This window comes from Myotis lucifugus, unplaced genomic scaffold (genome assembly GCF_000147115.1).
Source record: "Myotis lucifugus unplaced genomic scaffold, Myoluc2.0 scaffold_163, whole genome shotgun sequence".
Taxonomy (NCBI): Eukaryota; Metazoa; Chordata; class Mammalia; order Chiroptera; family Vespertilionidae; genus Myotis; species Myotis lucifugus.
Window position 1 is genome coordinate 2,341,151 of NW_005871211.1, and position 20,777 is coordinate 2,361,927.

General features: G+C 35.2%; 1 pseudogene; it reads left to right on the forward strand.

Annotated features, from left to right (window-relative positions):
* The first annotated feature begins 1,905 nt into the window (after positions 1 to 1,905).
* The window catches only part of LOC102436790, a 119,668-nt pseudogene continuing 100,796 nt past the window's right edge, over positions 1,906 to 20,777 (forward strand).

The following is a 20,777-nucleotide window of genomic DNA, read 5'->3' on the forward strand; positions in this document are numbered from 1 at the left end:
GATTCCTGATCTATCCCCAGTATGGAGCATGCAGGAGGCAGCCAATCAATGATTCCCTCTCATCATTGATGCTTCTATCTCTTTCTCTCTCCCTCTCCCTTCCTCTCTGAAATCAATTAATATAAATTAATTAATATAAGTTAATATGTATGTTAATGTCAATTAATATGTATATACTAATTAATGTCAATTAATTAATATATATCTCCAATATTACTTGGTTAATTTGTCTGAGACATCCTGATCTGATGTTTACACAAGCTTCAGAAAGAATTAAGTCAGCCAACTAGCTGGTATCTAAGATAGTTATCAGCAGGCAGGTTAGCATCCAAAGGTCTGTATGGAGAATTTTACAGAGAATGGTATGATCTCAAAAGGGGTGGGGTGGTATCATTTGCTCTTCTATGGCTGTTTTCTATGCCACATGACATGTATAAATACACACACCATATATATATAAACATATATATATCACTTCAGAGTCCTCTAGTTTTTCTTACTAGAATAGAATAATGTCAAGACTGCAACATACCTTAATTATACAAAAACATTATTTTATTCTAAATTCAGAAATTGTATAATGGTCTTGGCACTAAATATGATGTCGCTGTTTTACTAAGGGTATGTTGTAAATTTCCAATCACATCTGAAGTAAACACTTCAGAAAAATGATCCTGAAAAACTTCTCTAAACACACACACACACCTTTTAGGTGATTTCAATAAAAACATTTCATAAAATATATTTGAATATAGACTAGGATGTGGAAGCATAAACAACAACACAAAAGGAATCTGAGTTTATGCAGCTCACCTAACATCACATCTCATTAAGTGGTGCAGTAGTCAGGGCTGTAAAAATTTTACAGTATATAAAAGAAAGGCAATATGTGCAAAAACATTTTAATATAAAGTAAAAGTTTTGATGTACTATAAGCATTAAATAGAATGGGTTAAGTACTTAGAAACAACTTTTTTCCATGTCAGTGTGAATTCCAGTTGTGTATTAAGTATTTCATATCCTAGTCTATATTCAAATATATTTTATGAAATGTTTTTGTTGTGAATATAATAAGAGCACCTATTTAGTAAGGTAGCTATAAAAATGTTATGGGATATTATACACTGTTTAGAAAAGTTCCAAGAATAAAATCAGTTCTCAATAAATGTTAGCTGACATTATTGATAATTTTACTTCCCATTGAACCTAGTACAATGCACATAGAAAACAATCCATAAATAGTTCCTGAAAAACTCAATAAGAATCAAATCTATGCTATGACTATTGTATAAATAATCTATTTCTTAGAAAGTTTCTCCAAAAAATGGATTGCCTCAAAAATATAAAGGCATAGTTAGATGATAGATAGATAGTAGAAAGGTAGATAATATACAGGTGATAGGTAGATAAATAGATGATAGATAGATGGTAGGTGATGATAGATGATAGATAGATAGATAGATAGATAGATAGATAGATAGATAGATAGATAGATGATAGATAATGTGTGTGTGTGTTGCTCATGAGAAAAGATCTGGATTAGACTACTGATAAAAAATATACTGAAAAAAGGTAGAAAGAAAAATCTGAATCTTACAACTCAGGTAACATGCAGCCAGTCTTTCAAAACACTGTGTCTGATATAGTGTTTCTTATTAGTGTTTCTTGAGAACATCCTTATATGTTCTCAAGCATCCTCTCTTCCCTTTGGAGAGGTGTAGAAGAGTTTGCCAGACATCATCTATCAGCACTGAGTCCAGTTCTAATCTCTCTGTGCTCTTCTCAGGACCAGAGGGCCTTCGACACTGGAAACTGTATTTCCAAGACCCCCTTGCAAAATGGAAGTTAACTGGAGTTGGCCTGTGGGAGACACTCACAATAAATTAGAAGTAGGAGGAGGAAGGCATGACGATGCTTCCAGCTCGAGCAGGTGCAGCAGTTGGAACTGTGGGTGCCAGAATCATCGGAGGTTCCAGCAACAGCAGCTGGGCGGGCTCCTGCCCAGCAGCAATGGTGGTGTTACCAGCAGCTTCGGTAGCACTGCCGTTCACTCAGTGGTCAGGAGAGGTTCATGGCCTCTGTCCAGGGAGGGAAGCACCTTCCTTATCTCTGCAGAAAACTCCTTCTACCCTTTTCTCTTTCAGTCTTTCTAACACCTTTCTAAACAATTCCATACAAAAAATATCTTTCCATTTGAACTCTCCAGAATGGTAGCAGTTAATCTAATCAGATGATGATTCCTTAATTATATAGCCAGCTGTAGGACAGTGTAGAGCTTGGCTTTCAGTTGTGTGTCTTTGGGGAAAAAAAGGAATTAAAAAAAAAACAACTTTTGAGTATGAATAGAGTTTTAAACCCTAGTGGAAAACTAATCAATTTACCTTTTCAAAGAAAAGCTTTTCATTTTCCTTTTAACTGTATTTTATTTGGTATTAAGATAGAAATATTCAGTGACAAGTTTTACTTTTATCAACTGAATACAGTAACAATGTGATCAACATTTAAGTGTTTCCTTTAAAAAAAGTTTCTTTTCTTAGTTTAAATGTCATCACCTTTTCTCTCCCTGGCCATCTCTAAAAGTGAGTAACCACGTTTCCCTCTTCCATGGCCCCATTCAACTTATTGTTTTTCTTTTTCTTGTACATCATTCATCTTTTTTTCTTCTCTGATTTGCAAACTCTTTTCAATTTACTTCTAACCTGGAAATATACTTCATGAACCCACTTCCAGTCAAAATTCCAATGTTTCTCACTTCTCCAGTTACTGCCAAAATGCAAGAAAGAGAAAGCTACCCTCCTAACCTTACAATTGCATATCCTATTTCCTATTATTTCTTAATTCCTTCCACAATGTTTCTCAAAGAACAGGCTGCAGACGTCCTGCATGAACTCACTACTGGACCAGGATTGCTGAGAGTGGAGCCTCAAACCCTCCATGTGATGTTCATGATGACTGTGTCAGGAAAAATGTTAACTATAGATTCTGCTCCAACCCTCTGACCAACATTGCCCTCCACAGATCATTACTCATCAAACCCTCTGGCAGATTCTCAGACTCCATCCTTATCTGCTCTGCAATGTATCATCCCAGCTCCTACCTCATCCGGCTAGATTTTTGACAATGTCATTTCTCCTTTTCAAGTCATAAATATCTAGAAATCCTGCCCTTGATTTTCCTGTTTCCACATATTCTTAATGATCCTTCTTGCTACTACTTCAATGGCCATTCCATATCGAGGATTCTATATTGTGCATGTGGGTGTCTAGTTGTGTACATAGTTCTAACTTCAAATTTTATATTCCCAGCATTCTAGTTGATTGCCATACTGGAGGACACACAAGTTAGTTTTTCAACAAATATTAGTGGGACCTCTGCAACCTCAAACCCAAGAAGCCCTCAAGCAAATATGTCCCCTCTCCCAACCAGAAAAGTCATGCTTCTTTTACTTCATTTACCTTTTTTCAATTTAAATTGTTTTTCTCTTGATTTACCTTTGTCAATTCCTAGAACTACTGATACTGTTGTAATTAACTCAGTTATGAATGACTGGAAAGGAGCAAAAGGAAAGGCCAAGTATTATAGCGTGCCCAGTAAGGTCTGGGTGACATAGGGAAGGTACTTGTCTGTCAGTCACAACTGGGAGCAGGTCATTGGCCAGAGTAGGCGTGGCCACTGCAAGCCCAGGAAGGATTGAGATACTTAAAAAAACTCCTAAACAAGGGAGTTTTCTCTCTTGCTCCTTTGGAACTCTTGTTGCAAAGGGTGTATTCTCTTGGCTCCCCTATGGCCATGTGGACCCCACACATAATCGACTAATGAACAGCCATTAGCCTAATGCTACCTGACCCAGTTCCACCAGGGAACAAAAACGTTGGACATTGACTTTGCTTATAACTCTACTGAATCCCCAACTGCATATTTTCTAGGACTGGATTAAAGGAAATGGTACTTTAGGAACCCAAGAATATAATTCCATGCAAATAAAAGTGACTAATCCTCCCATGTGAGTCTCAGAAAGTTCTTTTTCTCTAGATATCATAAGGACCTGACTCCAGCACTCAATACACTCAGTGGGGAAAGGGATACCCCACTCCCACCAGCTACTAAGAAAGATCACGCATTTCTCCAATAACACTATCACCTTCCTAGTTGCTTAGTTTTGAAAACCAAGAATCATCCAGTAGTATGCTGGTAGACGTTTAACAACCATATCCCCATAAAGATGTCCTAATTTATAATGTGGTTATGTAGACCATGGTTAATTAAACTAACAATTTGATATTGCTGAATAGGAAGTTGGGGACAGATGTGCAAAATCAGCTCATGAAAGTCAATACAAACTGTCCCCAGATATCACTGGAATCACCTCTTTTCTTCCCCTGTTTATATCCCATATTCAATCACCTCTTTTTCCCCTTATTTACATCCCATATTCATTCACCAAAATCCATAAATTTTCCCTTTGGATTATATCTAGAACTATTATACCATTTCTATACTCATCATCATGGTTCCTATATAAACATCATGATCTCTTTACCAGATTATACAGTAGTACTTTATCCTGCCTTAGTTAGCTCTTATTGGCTCTCTGGATGTCATGATGTCTATGTTTTGCAAGAACAGATGTGATCACATCATACCATGTTTCAAAACTTTAATCACTTTAATTAGCAAACAAAATCAACTCAGCCTGGGGCAGCTCTAATTATATTGGATATAATAATGACATCAAAGAACAGACTGGACCCAGGATAAAAACAAGGATGTTTTCATTTAAAAAATAAAGAACTTTTAATATCTTGTAATGTTTTATTTTCCTTTTAGAAATGTCTTATGTTGGCAAGAAATTGTAGTTGGTTCTTTGTATCTTTCCACCTTCTCATATATCTATCTCACATTCTATTCCTATTGCTGCTAACAGTCAGTCTAAAATCATGTGCTACCTTCTAACTTGCCTTTATCACCTTCTTCCCTTCAATTTATCCTCTATTCTATGGCCAAAGATGCTGTTGATAATAACCTCCAGGCCTTTTTAGTCTTGAGCAACTAGTACCTTTGTCATTGTATGAGTCACAGTTCATACAGGGAAGGGTTTTTTGTTGTTGTTGTTGTTTTTGTTTTGTTTTGTTTTGTTTTTTATCCATTTCATAGAAGAGAGAAGAGAATTTGGGGAAATGATTTGTGCAAGGTCACAAAAGTAGTAGGTGGAAAACCATCCCAATCCCACCCCATCAAAAATACCTTCAGTGATAACCCACACCGTGCTCAGTTATCTAAAAAGTCTATCAAAACGTTTTCAACATAAAGCCTCACTATTCCCCTTCACATGTTTTAGATTCAACCCATGTAAACAGCTCACAATATGCCTTCATTCATGCAAGTCGTCAGCTCTGATTTCCTTCGTATGCCCACCTAGAGGAACTTCTGCACTTTTAAAACGAACACAGAACTGCCTTCTTTATGAAATGTCCCTGATTCCTTCAGTAAATGCTCCTCACTCCTTTTTCTGAATTCTTACTCATCTGTTTTAATCTCTGCCATAAAGCTTTGCCTGATTTCACTTTGTATTGTAATTCTTGTGTATAATATATCTCCTTGTCAAGGTTATGGGTCCTTAGACTAGAGTCTCATGTAGATAGTATTAGTTTTCTATGCTGCATAACAAATTACCCCAAAACTTAGCAGCTTCAAACAATTCCCATTTACTATCTCACAGTTTCCATGGGTCAAGAATCCAAGCATGGCTTACTTGGGGTCTCTGCTCATGGTCTCACAGATTGCAGTCAAGGTGTCAGTTGGGGTTTAAGTGTTATCTGAGGCTCTGTAAATTCTTTGAAGCTTACATGGTCATTGGAAGAATTTATTTCTTGTGATTATAGGGCTGAAAGCACCCAGCTTCTAGACATCTCCTGTCATTCCCTACCATGGCCCAGTCCTCAATTCCTGCTTCTTAAAAAAATTGTAGGAAAGAGACTCTGACTTATCTTGTTTCTAATAGCTGTATCTTCTTTTAATAGACTCAACTGATTATGTCTGGGCCACTCATAGTAATAACCCTTTTGCTAAACATGCAGTCAAATGAATAGGGACCTTAATTACACATGCAAAATCGCTTCACCTTTGCCATATAATTTACATAATCACAAGAATTATATCTCATTATTTTAGTCTTATTCTAATGGTTAGAAGAAAATTAAAGGTCCTATCTATGTTCAACAAAAGGGGATTACACAAATGTATGGGTCACTAGGGGTCATGTTAAAATTATATCTACCCACAAAAGCCTACTTTGCTTGACACCTTACTAACAAATGATTTTGAATTATTGAATAATAATAGTTAAATTTATAAAGTGACCTTTGTAATGATATTTCTCCTTTGCAACACATTAAGACATCTTCTATGTGGCAAATAATACCTTTTATTAGTTGAATATATTTTTAAAATAAAGTAAACAATTATCTTTACGAGCTTAGATAGATTCTATCACTCAAGTACTATACTTTTAAATAAATGAAAGGACAACTAAAAAGATTTTAAAGCAAAGCTAATGCTTAAGAAATGCTCTATCTGAGTCTGATGTGGGATCACTCTATTTCATCTTCCAGCTTGCATTGAACAGATGGGAGCAGTAAAACTGACCTCACCCTGTCCTTTTTTTCTATTAAAGAAGCTAACATTTCCAAGAAATACTATTTCTAGTCAATTTTTTTGATCCATGTGGATCTCATTCAAAAATGACTTCTTCTAATTTTATGCTGTAAGGAAAATCACTTGACTTAGAGAAGTTGACATGTTTTCAAATGGTAGGCTTTGAGTCACAAGCACGCTAAGCCAACGAAGCAACCAAGAGCAGAGTTGGGTGCCTCTACAGGTAAAATGTTGACATTTAAAACATTGTGAAATATTTGAGGTGAATTCTACTTTGCCTTGGATTTTTTAAGAGACCCAAACTAGTCCACCTAATACTTTTGGTTGGTATTCCAATTAATTATGTATAGGTTTGTGAAAGTTACGGCTGTCTAATGTAGACCCCTTCAGATCTTCTAATACTATAAATTGTGTCCTGGCATTTCATTTCTAACCAGATTTGGAGCTTTAAGTGGCAGAAAGTGACCAGAAGTGGCTTTATGCCAGATGGTATCCAAGTTAGACAAAGCACAGCAAATTTCCCAAAACTAAAAGTAAAAAAAGACTCTTAAATTTGTGAATCAATACAGAATAAACTTCTATAGCAGCATTATAGACTGAATTATGTAGAAGTAATAGTTTATACAAAGTTTTTCAGTCTGTATCTCTATTTTGAGAAATTAAAGGTATTGCTGTTAAGCGTAGGCTAAAGTTCAATAATTGTACTACATACATTTCTTGTAGAAGATCTAAGAAGACTTGAGCTCAGAGACTCATTTAATTTATTTATGAGGCTTTCAGGTCAGTCTGGCCACTGATGTTAATTGTGTGAGCAGACTGCTTGAATCTCCATATTCAGAAATCTGAGACATAGAAACATTTAAGACATGAGTAACTTCTGAAAATAACATGTGTTGACAAGTACTGGACCTCAAGTATTTAAAGAAAATGTTTACTAACCATTTCCCATATACTTGAAACATTTTTCTGAAATGTTCTTTTATCATTCTTCGGGAATGAAATAAAATAAATTATGGGAAATCTTTTTCATTTTATTTAACCCCCCCCCAAAAAAAAAATCCAGCCAGTGCCTTTAATGAAGATTATATTGGACATAAATTTATAAATAGCTTGAGGGTAATGAGGATGCTCTATAACTCTGTAAACCTCTCATTTCCTAAGCACTGTTAGTCATTTGCACTCTACCCCAATTATATCCATCTCCCTGCTTCTTGGCACATGGCTTTGCTGTGCCTAGGTGGAGACATGTGACTTGGTCTTGTCATTGAACTTTGAGCACAAGTGATGCTCAGCCATTCAGGATTTTAGAGTTACTTATTATTTCAGCATGACTCAAACCAACCTGGTTGGTAACTTAAAGATTATTGTTAATAATTCTAATAATGGTGGTGTCTTGAAGAAACATCAATATAAAGCATCCACTTTTTTAACAGAGGAAAGAATAAGGAAAAATTAGAAAAAGTAACCAAATTGCAGAAAACATGAATTAGAAGACTACTGAGAGTATTTAGGTTAGAGATGAGAACCTGAACTAAGGCAGAGAAAGTAAAAACTTTTGAATGTGCAAATTTTTTAAAAATTTATCTTTATTGTTGAGAGTATTACAGATGTTCCCTCTTAATCCCCATCGTCCCCCTCCATATGACCATAATTTTTTTTGTCATTATCTATCAATTCTCAGATGTATTTGCCAAAGATACTGACTACTCCATTGCCACTTGTATCTACAATAAATGTTTGACCTCTAATAATTAAATCTTAGTAGAGCTGAATAGATATGTTATAGCACTTAATACAAAGCAGAAAACCTGACAATAAAATGAAGGGGAAAAAAAGAAATAAAAACTTGGAAAGTGATTCTTGGAACACCCTTAAGTACACACTGAAATTGAGCGCAGCTCTGATAAAATGAACAGCTGCATTGGCCGTGAATTTTGACCACTGGAAGCTAAGACCAAGCATTCAACTCAACTTGGATGACCCACATCATCTATTCATGTAGACAATATTAAAATGTTTACAAATATTATTTCTTATATTTTAAACTGAGAAATATATTCTTTATAAAATTAAATTTATAGCATATATTTTCCCAAATCTATTGAGATAAAAATGTGAAAATAATAACTAAAAAATGTTCTGAAGAATGATTAGAAATCAGATCAGCAAATAAATAAGATATCCTATTTATGAATAAAAAGGACAATAAAAGTATTAAATATTTATTATGCACTTACAATGTCTTGTGCAGTATGTAATAACACTTGGGCCATAGAAATTAAATGAGACTGCAAGATTCACATTTTCAGAAGCAGCTGCATAATTTCATAATTTGACATTATTTAACATGGAACATATGCAGTTTTTGTAAATATTTGCAAACTATATGAGTTCCAAATTTAATCTCATTCAAAAACTATGTTTTTACCTGAAAAAATGCTCAAAAATATTCCTTACATTTAAAAACACTCCTGCTAAATGAAAAAAAGGCATAATATTTTTTCATGTTCAAAATAAATCTATAGTTTTATAGATCATACTTGCAATAAATATACATGAAGTAAACATAGTCTTATCATTCACAGCTATTCTGTTTAAGTTGTATATTATTTTACAACGAGAGGCCCGATGCACAAAATTCGTGCAAGAATAGGCCTTCCTTCCCCCAGCTGCCGGCACCAGCTTCCCTCTGGCACTGGGGACATGGCTTCCTTCACAGCCCCGACTTTGTCTGGAAGGACTTCTGGTCTAATTAGCATATTATGCTTTTATTATAGATAGAAAGGCATTATTGCATACTCATTTTATAAATGTATGATTGTCTTGGTTATTCACTGGCAATTTTTTAAACGGGGAATATAAAGCCTAAGTAAAAGCTGGATTTTATCTATTCATCTTTATTGTTGAGAGTTTTACAGATGTCCCTATTTTCACCCATTGCCTTCCTCCACCCATTTTCCTCCCCACCCAGGCCTTCTGTGTAAAAGTAGGATTTAAAAAATATGAGAATACTACAAGATTATTTTATTTCAATATAACATTTGATCTGGAATTTTGGAGGTGAATCAACTCCCTCTAATGAAGTAATTTCTAAAAATATTTTTTAAGTCTGTATATTACACTTTTTTTTCAACAGTTATTGAAATTTTTTTGTTGAAATTTTGTTGCCTTGGCCTGAATGTAGAGATAGTTTGCACATAAGAACACGGAATATCTATACCTATGAAAAATATTTTAAAGTATATTTGCTAACCCAAAGTTAAAGAAGAGCATATTAATAATAGTGAAACATATATTACTGAAAATATAATTTTGGTTTGTTGTTTAAATTCATATTATGCTCAAGTATTTATTTAGTAGCAATACCACTAGTCTGAAATACTTTTACAGAAAAAGCATAAGTAGTCTGATTATGTGTAATATTTTAGACAATAGAAATATTTGTTAATGTTTGTCCATAGCTGAGTTTGTTGAATTTAATTTTATTTACTACCATTATCTACCCAGTGACAACTAATATTATAAATGCAAAATAAAACATAACCAATTAATCCTCTTATTTATAACACATTCCATTAATGACTATAATGTATTAAGACTTATGCTAACAGGTGGTAATACAGGCTGAATGAGACATAAGCTCTCCTTTGATGACATGTATTAGACACATAAAGAAATCTTTGTAGAAGTAAAGCCATGGTTGTAACATTATAATAGTGATGCAAATCCTCACAGTAGATCTCTATTAAAGCTACAAAAAGATGCCTGGCCAGTGTAGCTCAGCGTTTGAGCATCGACCCAGGAACCAAGAAGCTGCAGGATTTGATTCTGGGTCAGGGCATATGCCCTGGTTGCAGGCTTGATCCTATAGGGAGGGGGGAGCATGTAGGATTCAGCTGATCAATCATGTTTCTCTCATTAATGTTTCTATCTCTCTTTCCTTCTCCTTTCCTCTCTCTCTAAAAAAATCTATAAAAACTATTTTTAAGCTACAAGAAGATTAATGGTTTGATAACAGTGAACTTCCACTTTTCAAGCAAAGTTACTAGTGTTTCTATTTCTCTAGGCAAAACATTATAGGATGGCATAAAACTATATAATATTCTTAACTTGGCTTCCCTAGAACCTGTAGAGAAAGCATGTCAAACTCAAAGGCTAGCATGGGCCAAATAAACGAGGTTTAAGTTTATGTGGGCCACAAAAAAACAAAAGCTTCAATTTTCGTAGAAAAGTAGGTTTATTTGATAGAGACATGCTGAATACAAAGGGCTAAAATAAATGAGTAATTGTTAACATAAAATAATAGAACATCTTAATAAAAATTAATATTTTTTCTTGAGCATTAACTTACCAGACACTGAATAACTGCACAAATTAATAAGCGTAACACAAATAAACCTATTATTCTTGTTCTCTGAAAGCCAAATATTTCCTGTTGAGCACACCAAACAAGTCAGTACAAGACTAATAACATGGCAATCAGCTGCTAAAATATTCGCTGCCAGTATTAGTGGAGAGAAATGGTACGCCTGCACATAAGAAAAATGAATGCAACACGCTTATAGTAATCAGTCATTAGTGAACGTTGTAGTTTGTTATTAATAATTATGAATAACAGGATAGTGTAAAAATTAAGTTATGAAATTTTTATTAAAACATTTCTTACAGACCATTATATTGGCTGGGCCGCAAAAATATTTGTTTTGGGCCACATGCGGCCCGGGGGCTGGGAGTTTGTCATGCTTGCTGTAGAAGGAACATAGCAAGGGTATTTTATTAAGGTATTCATAGAAGTAGAAAGGATGGGAGAAAAGCCAATGAGGAGTGAATTATTGAGTTTGTAACTACTACTGGCATCAACCCTGGGATCAACCCTGTTACCCTCTGAGAAACTCTGTAGAACATAACAGAATTGTTCTTCTGAAGAATAGAAAGGATGGGCTTTTATTTCCTGACTTTTGGCCCCACGTTAATTGAATTGTGTTCCTGGAGGCTCTCATTTTCTAGCACTTCCTGGCTGTGTGTATATACAGACTACACAGCCTTTCTGAGTTTCCAAAGAAGCTTTAAGACAGAGAAGCTGGGAAAGTCTCCGTGACAATCACTGGAGGTAAAAACTTGGAAAATTTCATGAAACAAACAACTTAGCTTTCCTGAAACTGGTGAGTGGGTCAAGCGAATGTGACCCCAGGTATCAGGAGAGGTCTGCTAGTATAATCTAGTTCAGTGATGGCAAACCTTTTGAGCTCGGCGTGTCAGCATTTTGAAAAACCCTAACTTAACTCTGGTGCCGTGTCACAGATAGACATTTTTTGATATTTGCAACCATAGTAAAACAAAAACATATTTTTGATTTTTATTTTATATATTTAAATGCCATTTAACAAAGAAAAATCACCCAAAAAAATGAGTTCGAGTGTCACCTCTGACACGCGTGTCATAGGTTCGCAATCACTGAATTCTAGTTTAATGCTTGCATTCATGTGGTCATCCATAATCATTATACTTTGACTACACACAAAAAAATGCATTGCTTTCTGAAATAAAGTTTTTTTCTAAACTACTTATTTTTAAAAAATCTAAGTTTTTTAACATTATCTACTTCATGTTTTATTTTTACCATGTATAACCCATATTATAGTGAAGCAAAAATTCACTTAATAAAGGATTATTATTCCAGTGATAAGTAATTTTCTCAACTTGATAATTAAGCATACCTAACCTTGTGTTCTAGGAATGCATTACAGAGAATGAGGTAAGGGGAAATGTAATGTTAAAAATATATACCATTAAATATACATTAACATTGTTGGACATGTAAAAATGTGTTCCCATAAATACAATAGCTGTTTTAAAATATAAGGAGGGAAACCTTACCTTATGAGAGTGGAGGAAAAGTCAGAGAAAGATGAATGCTCCCTGTGTTTAAGTCAGGTTTAAGGTAATTTTAAGTATTAAAGAAACTAAGAACAGAAATTTGAATTAATCCACTATTAGCTTGCGCCAATCTCCCCAGGAAAGTACTGACCTGCCTAGGAAGTGAGGAAGGAAGATTCTTAGAAATCAAGAACTATACCTTCATAGATACCATCCCTAAAATTAAACTAAATTCATTATAAAAATCAGTCACATTAGCAATCAATTATCTCTTCAGTTTTCCAATTTGATTTAAAACTTCTTGACAAATGTAAAATATCAACTATATTATTATTAAATCCATGTGCTTAAATGATGAAGACCACACTGAAATGTAAATGAGATACAAATAAAGTATAATTGGTTACCTAGATCCACCTTCTCCAGATGTGAAAAAGTAAGAAGAGCCTAAAGAATCTTAAAATAAGATAAAAACGAAAGATTCAGAAAGAAGGGGTTAAAATAAAACTTAACATTAAGTCTTCCATGTTTGAATAAGTTGACTCTAGAGTCATTGATGATCTGGGGAGCCTTTCTTGAAGACAGAATAAGGCAACTTCTTATTCCAATTTGAAGGTAGTTTGAAAGATAATAAAGAGGACAAACATTGGAGAGAAGAGATTACCAAGATCTTACATTAGCATAGTTCAGACCAAAACCATTTTCCTCAACAGTATTCTGCCTTCAGTTTAACTAGTAATAATAGACATTTTTCTAGGTGTATAATTTTTCCATCCCTCCACCTCTCACTCCATATAACTACTAACTTCTCTATCAGTTAAATAAAACAATAGATTTATCTCTAATATTAATACTTTAATTTTTATACTACCTTCATTTCTTACATGGTTTTATATGGGGTTGATATACCTGCAAATTACTATAAAGTTAGGATTCTTTTTCTCATTTTTTTGAATCATGCACAATGAGTGAGCAATAGAGAGGGGCTGGAGCCAAAATTATATTAATCCTAAAACAGGTGTTTTTTATCCTTTTAATGCCACAATGATATAAGGTTCTATGGCGGTTTTTTTACTTTCCCCTGTCCTTTTCACCCCAAATACATTATTTGAAAGAACTATTTTTTCTTCTCTAATAAGGGGTTATTTACAATGTCAACACCTGTGTATTTATGCTAGAGGCTAAATCAGAACTCAGGGTTAACTTGGAGCACTTCCTGTCACCTTAGTGTTGGTGTGCCTTTCTTGAAGACAGAATAAGGCAACTTCTGATTCCAACTCCATATACCGGGTAGCAACTAGTAATTTATTTCTGTGTCCCAAGTCCCAAAGGGAGGTTGGAGAACAGTTGAGCTGTTGTTGCTGACATCAGTGGTTTGGGCAATTATAGTGTAAGAGAGAGAAATGGTCACAAGTTGAAAACACAAGCCAATTTACTCTTTTAAATACAGTCATAATAAAATAATTCACCTAATAATAATAAAAGTGGGCATAAATTTAAAATTGTTTTTATAGTTTGATCTTGATATTGGCATTTTATAAAGGAATATTTTCTACATAATTCACTAAAGTGTTTTCTTTTGAAACATACTGAAAGTATTTTGTTACTTAAACTATATATTTCTCCAACAAAGTAAATTGGCTTCTGCTTAAAAATGGAAATTGGTGACTACTTTGTATTGGTGAAGACATTGTTTCAGTGTATAAAATCTAATTTATAAGACTACATTGAATAATTAGATTAAAATTTGACTTTAAAAGAATAAAGACAATTATTGAAAATTTGTTTTCTCATTAAGTTTAAAATAATATTTAAAAGTTAAAACCAAAATATGGTTTTTACTTAACTATATAAGCTTAATCTTACCCTAGAATCTGGTAAATTCTAATGAAATATAAAAGTCATGTCTTGTTCTGTTGAGTTAGCCTTGACCTCACAGCAGTGCTTTGCATAAGTTGTTGGAAGTGGGCACTATTTTTTTCTAACTCTGAGGTTACTTTTTAGCCCAACTAACTAAATTTAGTGTACAAACCTGTATTTAACTTTTAATACCTAAATATACAGCAGAGTTTTCAGTTAACTAACACTAAATATTAACTTCTCAAATTGGCCTTAATATCATAGTTTAAAGCAAGAGAGAATAGAACAAGTTTTGACTTAAGATCTTTTCATCAGTATGTAGTAATATTCTTATTTGAGCACCTGGATTGTTTTTAAAATATATTTTTATTCATTTCAGAGCAGAAGGGAGACAGAGAGAGAGAATCATTGATCAGCTGCCTCCTGCACGCCCCATTCTGGGGACCAAGCCAGCAACCTGGGCATATGCCCTGACTAGGAATCAAACCATGACCTCTTGGTTCATGGGTCAATGCTCAACCACTGATCCACGCTGGCCAGGCTGAGCACCTGGATTTTGAAAGTTCCTTAATACTATGTTCTATATTTAACTGAAAACTTTAGCCTGACCGACATGGCTCAGTTGTTGAGTGTCGATCTGTGAATAAGGAGGTCATGGTTTGATTCCCAGTCTGGGCACAAGCCTGGGGTTGTGAGCTCCATCCCCAGTGTGGTGCATGCAGGAGGCAGACAATCAATGACTCTCTCTCATCATTGATGTTTCTATCTCTCTCCTTCTCCCTTCCTCTCTGAAATCATAAAAATATATTTTTAAAAAAACAACTTTATCTTAATTGATATAAATATGTAAAATTCAAATAAAACTAATGAATAAAATATTATAATTTAATGCCTTAATTAATACTTTAAAATAATTTTATTTAACTTAAATACTAGGTTTAGGAAAGTCTGCTCTAGAAACAAAGGAAAACATAAGATACTTTTTTATTTATTCTAATGGTACAATAAATTGAATAGATAATTTTCTATTTAACAATGGACCTATGGAAGGCCCACAGGGCTCTGCTGGAGGCAAAGACCAACAGTAGTTAGCATAATTATGGGAGAAGTCAGCTGGAAGGCTAATGGACTTTGATATTCAGCAGGGCTGAAAATCAGCATAATATTGCCCTGCTATTGGCGGAATGACTGAAGGCAATCCCCTAACCTGATAAACCTTTTATTATTTACCATACTTTACCATTGATATGCCTGTTTGCATTCCTAAAGGGCAAATGTGTATTCAAGTAAATAAAAGCTGATGGGTCTGGGGTTTCACAGAGTCTGTCAGATAGAGAGAAAGGCTTCCTCCTGGCCCCCCATGCCTTCTAAATACATATTTCTTGTCAAGTGTATTCATTTGTGCTTAGCCCCTTTTCCAGATCCTGAACCCTAGTGGCATTCACAGGGCTCCACTAAGTAAAGTTGACTTATTTCAAATAAACTAATCTTACATGGATATAATCTATACAGTTATGATTTGTGAACTTTCATTATAAGCAAGGAGGATCCCTGGAAGGGGACCCTCACACAGCTTTGTGTCTTTCTACAATGCCAGGTTTATTAAGGGAGACCTCCCCAATAAGTGAATAGAGTCACAGGCAGGTTAAACACAGAGAGGTAGAGCTAGCGAGCATCCAGCACAAAGTCTTGGTCACTGGAGAGTCCACAGGTGGAGAGGTGGGCACCGGTCTCAAGCCAGGCACGGGTCCCATGGAGTGGAAGTTGGCAGGGCTGCAAGCATGGCCTCTGGTACAGCCATTCTCAAGGGTTGGATGGTTGGAGCTCTGAGTTCTTATAGCCCACCATGAGTGGAGGTCCCATTCCTATGGGTGTGCAGATGAAGTCCTTATCCAAGGGTCCAGTCTTGTGGAGTGTAAAGGGTCCCATTACACTCCATTACCTCAGTCTTGACATAGCACTTGACATAACTGTCATGGCTGACAGTGATTCCATATTGGATTGTCAAAGGAGTCCAAAAAGTCCACCCTGCCCTTGCTCTATACTTTGTACTGATATTAGAATAAAATAGTACATTATAAACTACCTCTCCAATGAAAAAGCCTGAAGAACATGCCTGAAGCAATGACAGAAACCAGATTATCTCTGAAACATCTGAGATGGTAGCAAGTTCCTGATGGCTGCCTCTTGTGGTGTTGTGAGGTTAGGGTGTGGATAGGCTATTATATCTCATGATGGATAGTGAGACTCATTGCTTGGTCTGTACATTATAAAACACATCAGAATACAAATTATAAGGTGAGAAGAACCATACTTTTAAGTGAGATATGTGTCATTTGGTAAACTGAATTAAATGATAAATCAACTATTGAAGAAAAAAAATGCGTGAAATATTTATATCTTGAAAACTTGGGATTCTACCTACTGATATATTTCTAAGGTTTATCTGTCCAAACACTATATTTGTTGTGACTACTGTATCTCCTTGTCTTTTCCCATCATTTTTTATCTTGTTTTTATCTGAGTCTTGGATTTTCAGAATCTTTATTATTAACCTACTGATCATCATTTCTGCTCTCATAAAAACATCTGAGGTTTTCATGGGTAGTAACTGAATAAATACTTACTGAAAACTTACTGTATATCAAGCCCAGTTTAAAGGTGATTCACAATGGACAAAATAGATGAGTGGAGAATGGACAGGGCCTTTGGTAACATAGGAGCTCCAGATTTCACTATGATGAGGGAAAACATTTCTTGAGAAATGACAGCCTTCCAAGAGGCATTAAGACTTTCTTTTTTGTACCCCCTCCTTCTTCTCTACCTATATTTTAAAATTAAAATAATGGCCAAGGATAGCAGGGATTGAAACTTGGCTTCATAAAAATGTAGCATTTGAAGAGAAACTTTTATAGAGCCTTTATTAAAACGAAGTGGGTGAGCACGGCCTGAATAGTTCTCCTCAGAAATTAATAGACAGATATGCTTCTGTACCTTGGTAGCAGATGTCTCCAGTTAAACTGACGTGACATGACTTGTACTTCCAGTTACTGCAGTGAGGGAGTCTCCATCTTTTAAAGATCCTTCTCCATTGGCACCTTCATACTAACTTGGCATGGCTCCTCTAAATGTCCTTGGCTCAGAAATGTTTTACAATAAACTTCTAAGCCAACACAGGCAGAATCTTGGCTTTCATGAGACCTGCCTCTGCCCACTTCAGGATATGTGTTATAATAAGCAGACACACTGTTTGTTCTTTATTAATAATTTAACATACTTTTTCATGTTAACTAAACCTCAGATTCTTAATTCAACTTTTTTGTGGAGTAAACATTAGCTTGTTTAAACATTTTTTAAAAATATCTGAGAAGTTGCCTTGTCTTTAAAAGCATAAGGGGCGGGGGGCTGGGGGGGGGAACAAGAGAAAAAAAGCTAAGTAAAAATGACTAAAATTAAGGCATTGAAGCTAAGTAGCCTAGATTTTTGGTAATTCTCTGTCTGTAATTTTGGGAGGAAAATCTCCCTCTACTCACAGCCTATTATTAAATGGTAATTTTATTTTTTTATTTTATTCATTTTAGTGTTTAAGGTATTACAAATGGTAGTACATATGTCTCCTTTTTTTCCCCCCATTGATCTCCCCCCTGGCCTCCCTTACCTGGCACTTGCCCTCACCCCGCCCCCCAGTGTCTTGCATCCATTGGTTATGCTTATATGCATGCATACAAGTCCTTCAGTTGATCTCTTACCCCTGCCCTCAACTCTCCCCTGCCTTCCCGCTGTAGTTTGACAGTCTGTTCAATGCTGCTCTGCCTCTGTATCTATTTTTGTTCATCAGTTTATAATGGTCTTTATTATCCACAAATGGGTGAGATCATGTATTTATCTTTCACTGACTGGCTTATTTCACTTAGCATAATGCTCTCCAGTTCCATCCATGCTGTTGTAAATGGTGAGAATTCCTTCTTTTTTACAGCAGCATAGTATTCCATTGTGTAGATGTATCACAGTATTTTTTAACCCATTCATCTGCTGATGGGCATTTAGGCTGTTTCCAAATCTTAGCTATGGTAAATTGTGCTGCAATGAACTTAGGGATGCATATATCCTTTCTGATTGGTGTTTCTGGTTTCTTGGGATATATTCCTAGACGTGGGATCACTGGGTCAAATGGAAGTTCTATTTTTATTTTTTTGAGGAAACTCCATACTGTTTTCCACAGTGGCTGCACCAGTCTGCATTCCCACCAGCAGTGCGCGAGGGTTCCTTTTTCTCTGCAACCTCTCCAGCACTTGTCGTTTGTTGATTTGTTGATGATAGCCATTCTGACAGGTGTGAAATGGTATCTCATTGTTGTTTTGATTTGTATCTCTCAGATGATTAGTGACTTTGAGCATGTTTTTATATATCTCTTGGCTTTCTGTATGTCCTCTTTTGAAAAGTGTCTATTTAGGGCCTTTGCCAATTTTTTGATTGGATTGTTTATCTTCCTTTTGCTAAGTTGTATGAGTTCCCTGTAAACGTTGGAGATTAGGCCTTTATCGGAGATAACATTGGCAAATATGTTCTCCCATGCAGTGGGCTTTCTTGTTGTTTTGTTGATGGTTTCTTTGCTGTGCAGAAGCTTTTTATTTTTATGTAGTCCCATTTGTTTATTTTCTCCTTAGTTTCCATTGCCCTAGGAGCTGTATCGGTAAAGATATTGCTACAACAAATGTCTGTTATTTTGCTGCCTATGGCTTCTTCTAAGATTTTAAAGGTTTCCCATCTTATGTTTAAGTCCTTTATCCATTTTGAGTTTATTTTTGTGTATGGTGCAAGTTTGTGATGTAGTTTCATTTTTTTGCAAGTAACCATCCAGTTTTCCCAACACCATTAAATGATAATTTCAGGTGGGGTATTCCTTGAGATTTTTCCTTAGTCATGGTAGCAGTCAAAATGTTAAATGCTTCCCTAACCGGTTTGGCTCAGTCGGCCTGTGGACTGAAGGGTCCCAGGTTCGATTCTTGTCAAGGGCATGTACCTTGGTTGTGGGCACATCCCCAGTAGGGGGTGTGCAGGAGGCAGCCTATAGATGTTTCTCTCTCATCGATGTTTTTAACTCTCTATCCCTCTCCCTTCCTCTCTGTAAAAAATCAATAAAATATATTTTTAAAATAAAAAAATGTTAAATGCTAAGTGACTAAACATACAGCATTTCCTTGCCACTTTTTAATTTCTCTATACCTGCTTAATCTCATTTTACCTTTTATTCCAACAAGAAAACATCAGCTGAATCAGACAATAAGTAATCACTCAGTTAACACAGCCAAGGTTCTACTTCAGCATTTTTCTAGGGTGGGCTCTACTATTATTGAAATAAGCCTTTAAAAATATCTCCAGTGTCCTACTTGTTAAATCCATTGACCTTTTTTTCTTTTTTCTTCAACTGTTTCTTTTTATATTTTTTATTATAGTAGACATACAATATTATATTAGTAGACATACAATATTATATTAGTTTCAGGTTTACGTAGTGATTAGACATTTATATAACTTACAAAGTGATCACCCTAATAAGTCTAGTACCTATCTGACACCATACATAGTTATTACAATATTTTGACCATATTGCCTATGCTGTATTTTACTTTCCCATGACTGTTTTTATAACTGGCAATTTGTACATCTTAATCCTTTCCCCTTTTTCAATCATCCCCCCAACCCCACTTCCATCTGGCAACCATTCAAAATGTTTTCTGAATCTCTAAGTCTGCTTCTATCTTGAGATGTTTTGTGGGATACAACTACTCTTCCTTCCTAAAAATCTAGTTTTTTACCTCCTTACATTTTTCTAACTTTGTTCTGCACCAACCTCTTTACACTGCAGTAATTTCTACATGTGTCTCTATGCCCTCCTTCAGTTCCCTATATTCAGTAGGAATATCGTTATCATAGCTACCATTAAGGAGCCAACTATTGAGGTAGACCGTTTAAATAAATTAAAATTGCTCTCTGACATTTTGCTGCTATATATATGCTGTTAAGAATTTCATTCTATTTCTTTAAAAAGAAATTGGTTTTATTCTGAGGTACAGTTAAGGTATCACTCTATTTCTTTAAAAAGGAAACGGGTTACAAATCAACAAATGACAAGTGCTGGCAAGGATGTGGAGAACAGAGAACCCTCATGCACTGCTGGTGGGAATGCAGACTGGTGCAGCCACTGTGGAGAACAGTATGGAGTTTCCTCAAAAAACTAAAAATGGAACTGCCATTTGACCCAGGGATCCCACTTCTAGGAATGTATCCCAAGAAATCAGAAATACCAAGCAGAAAGGACATATGCACCCCTATATTCATAGCATCACAATTTACAATAGCTTAGATCTAGAAACAGCCCAAGT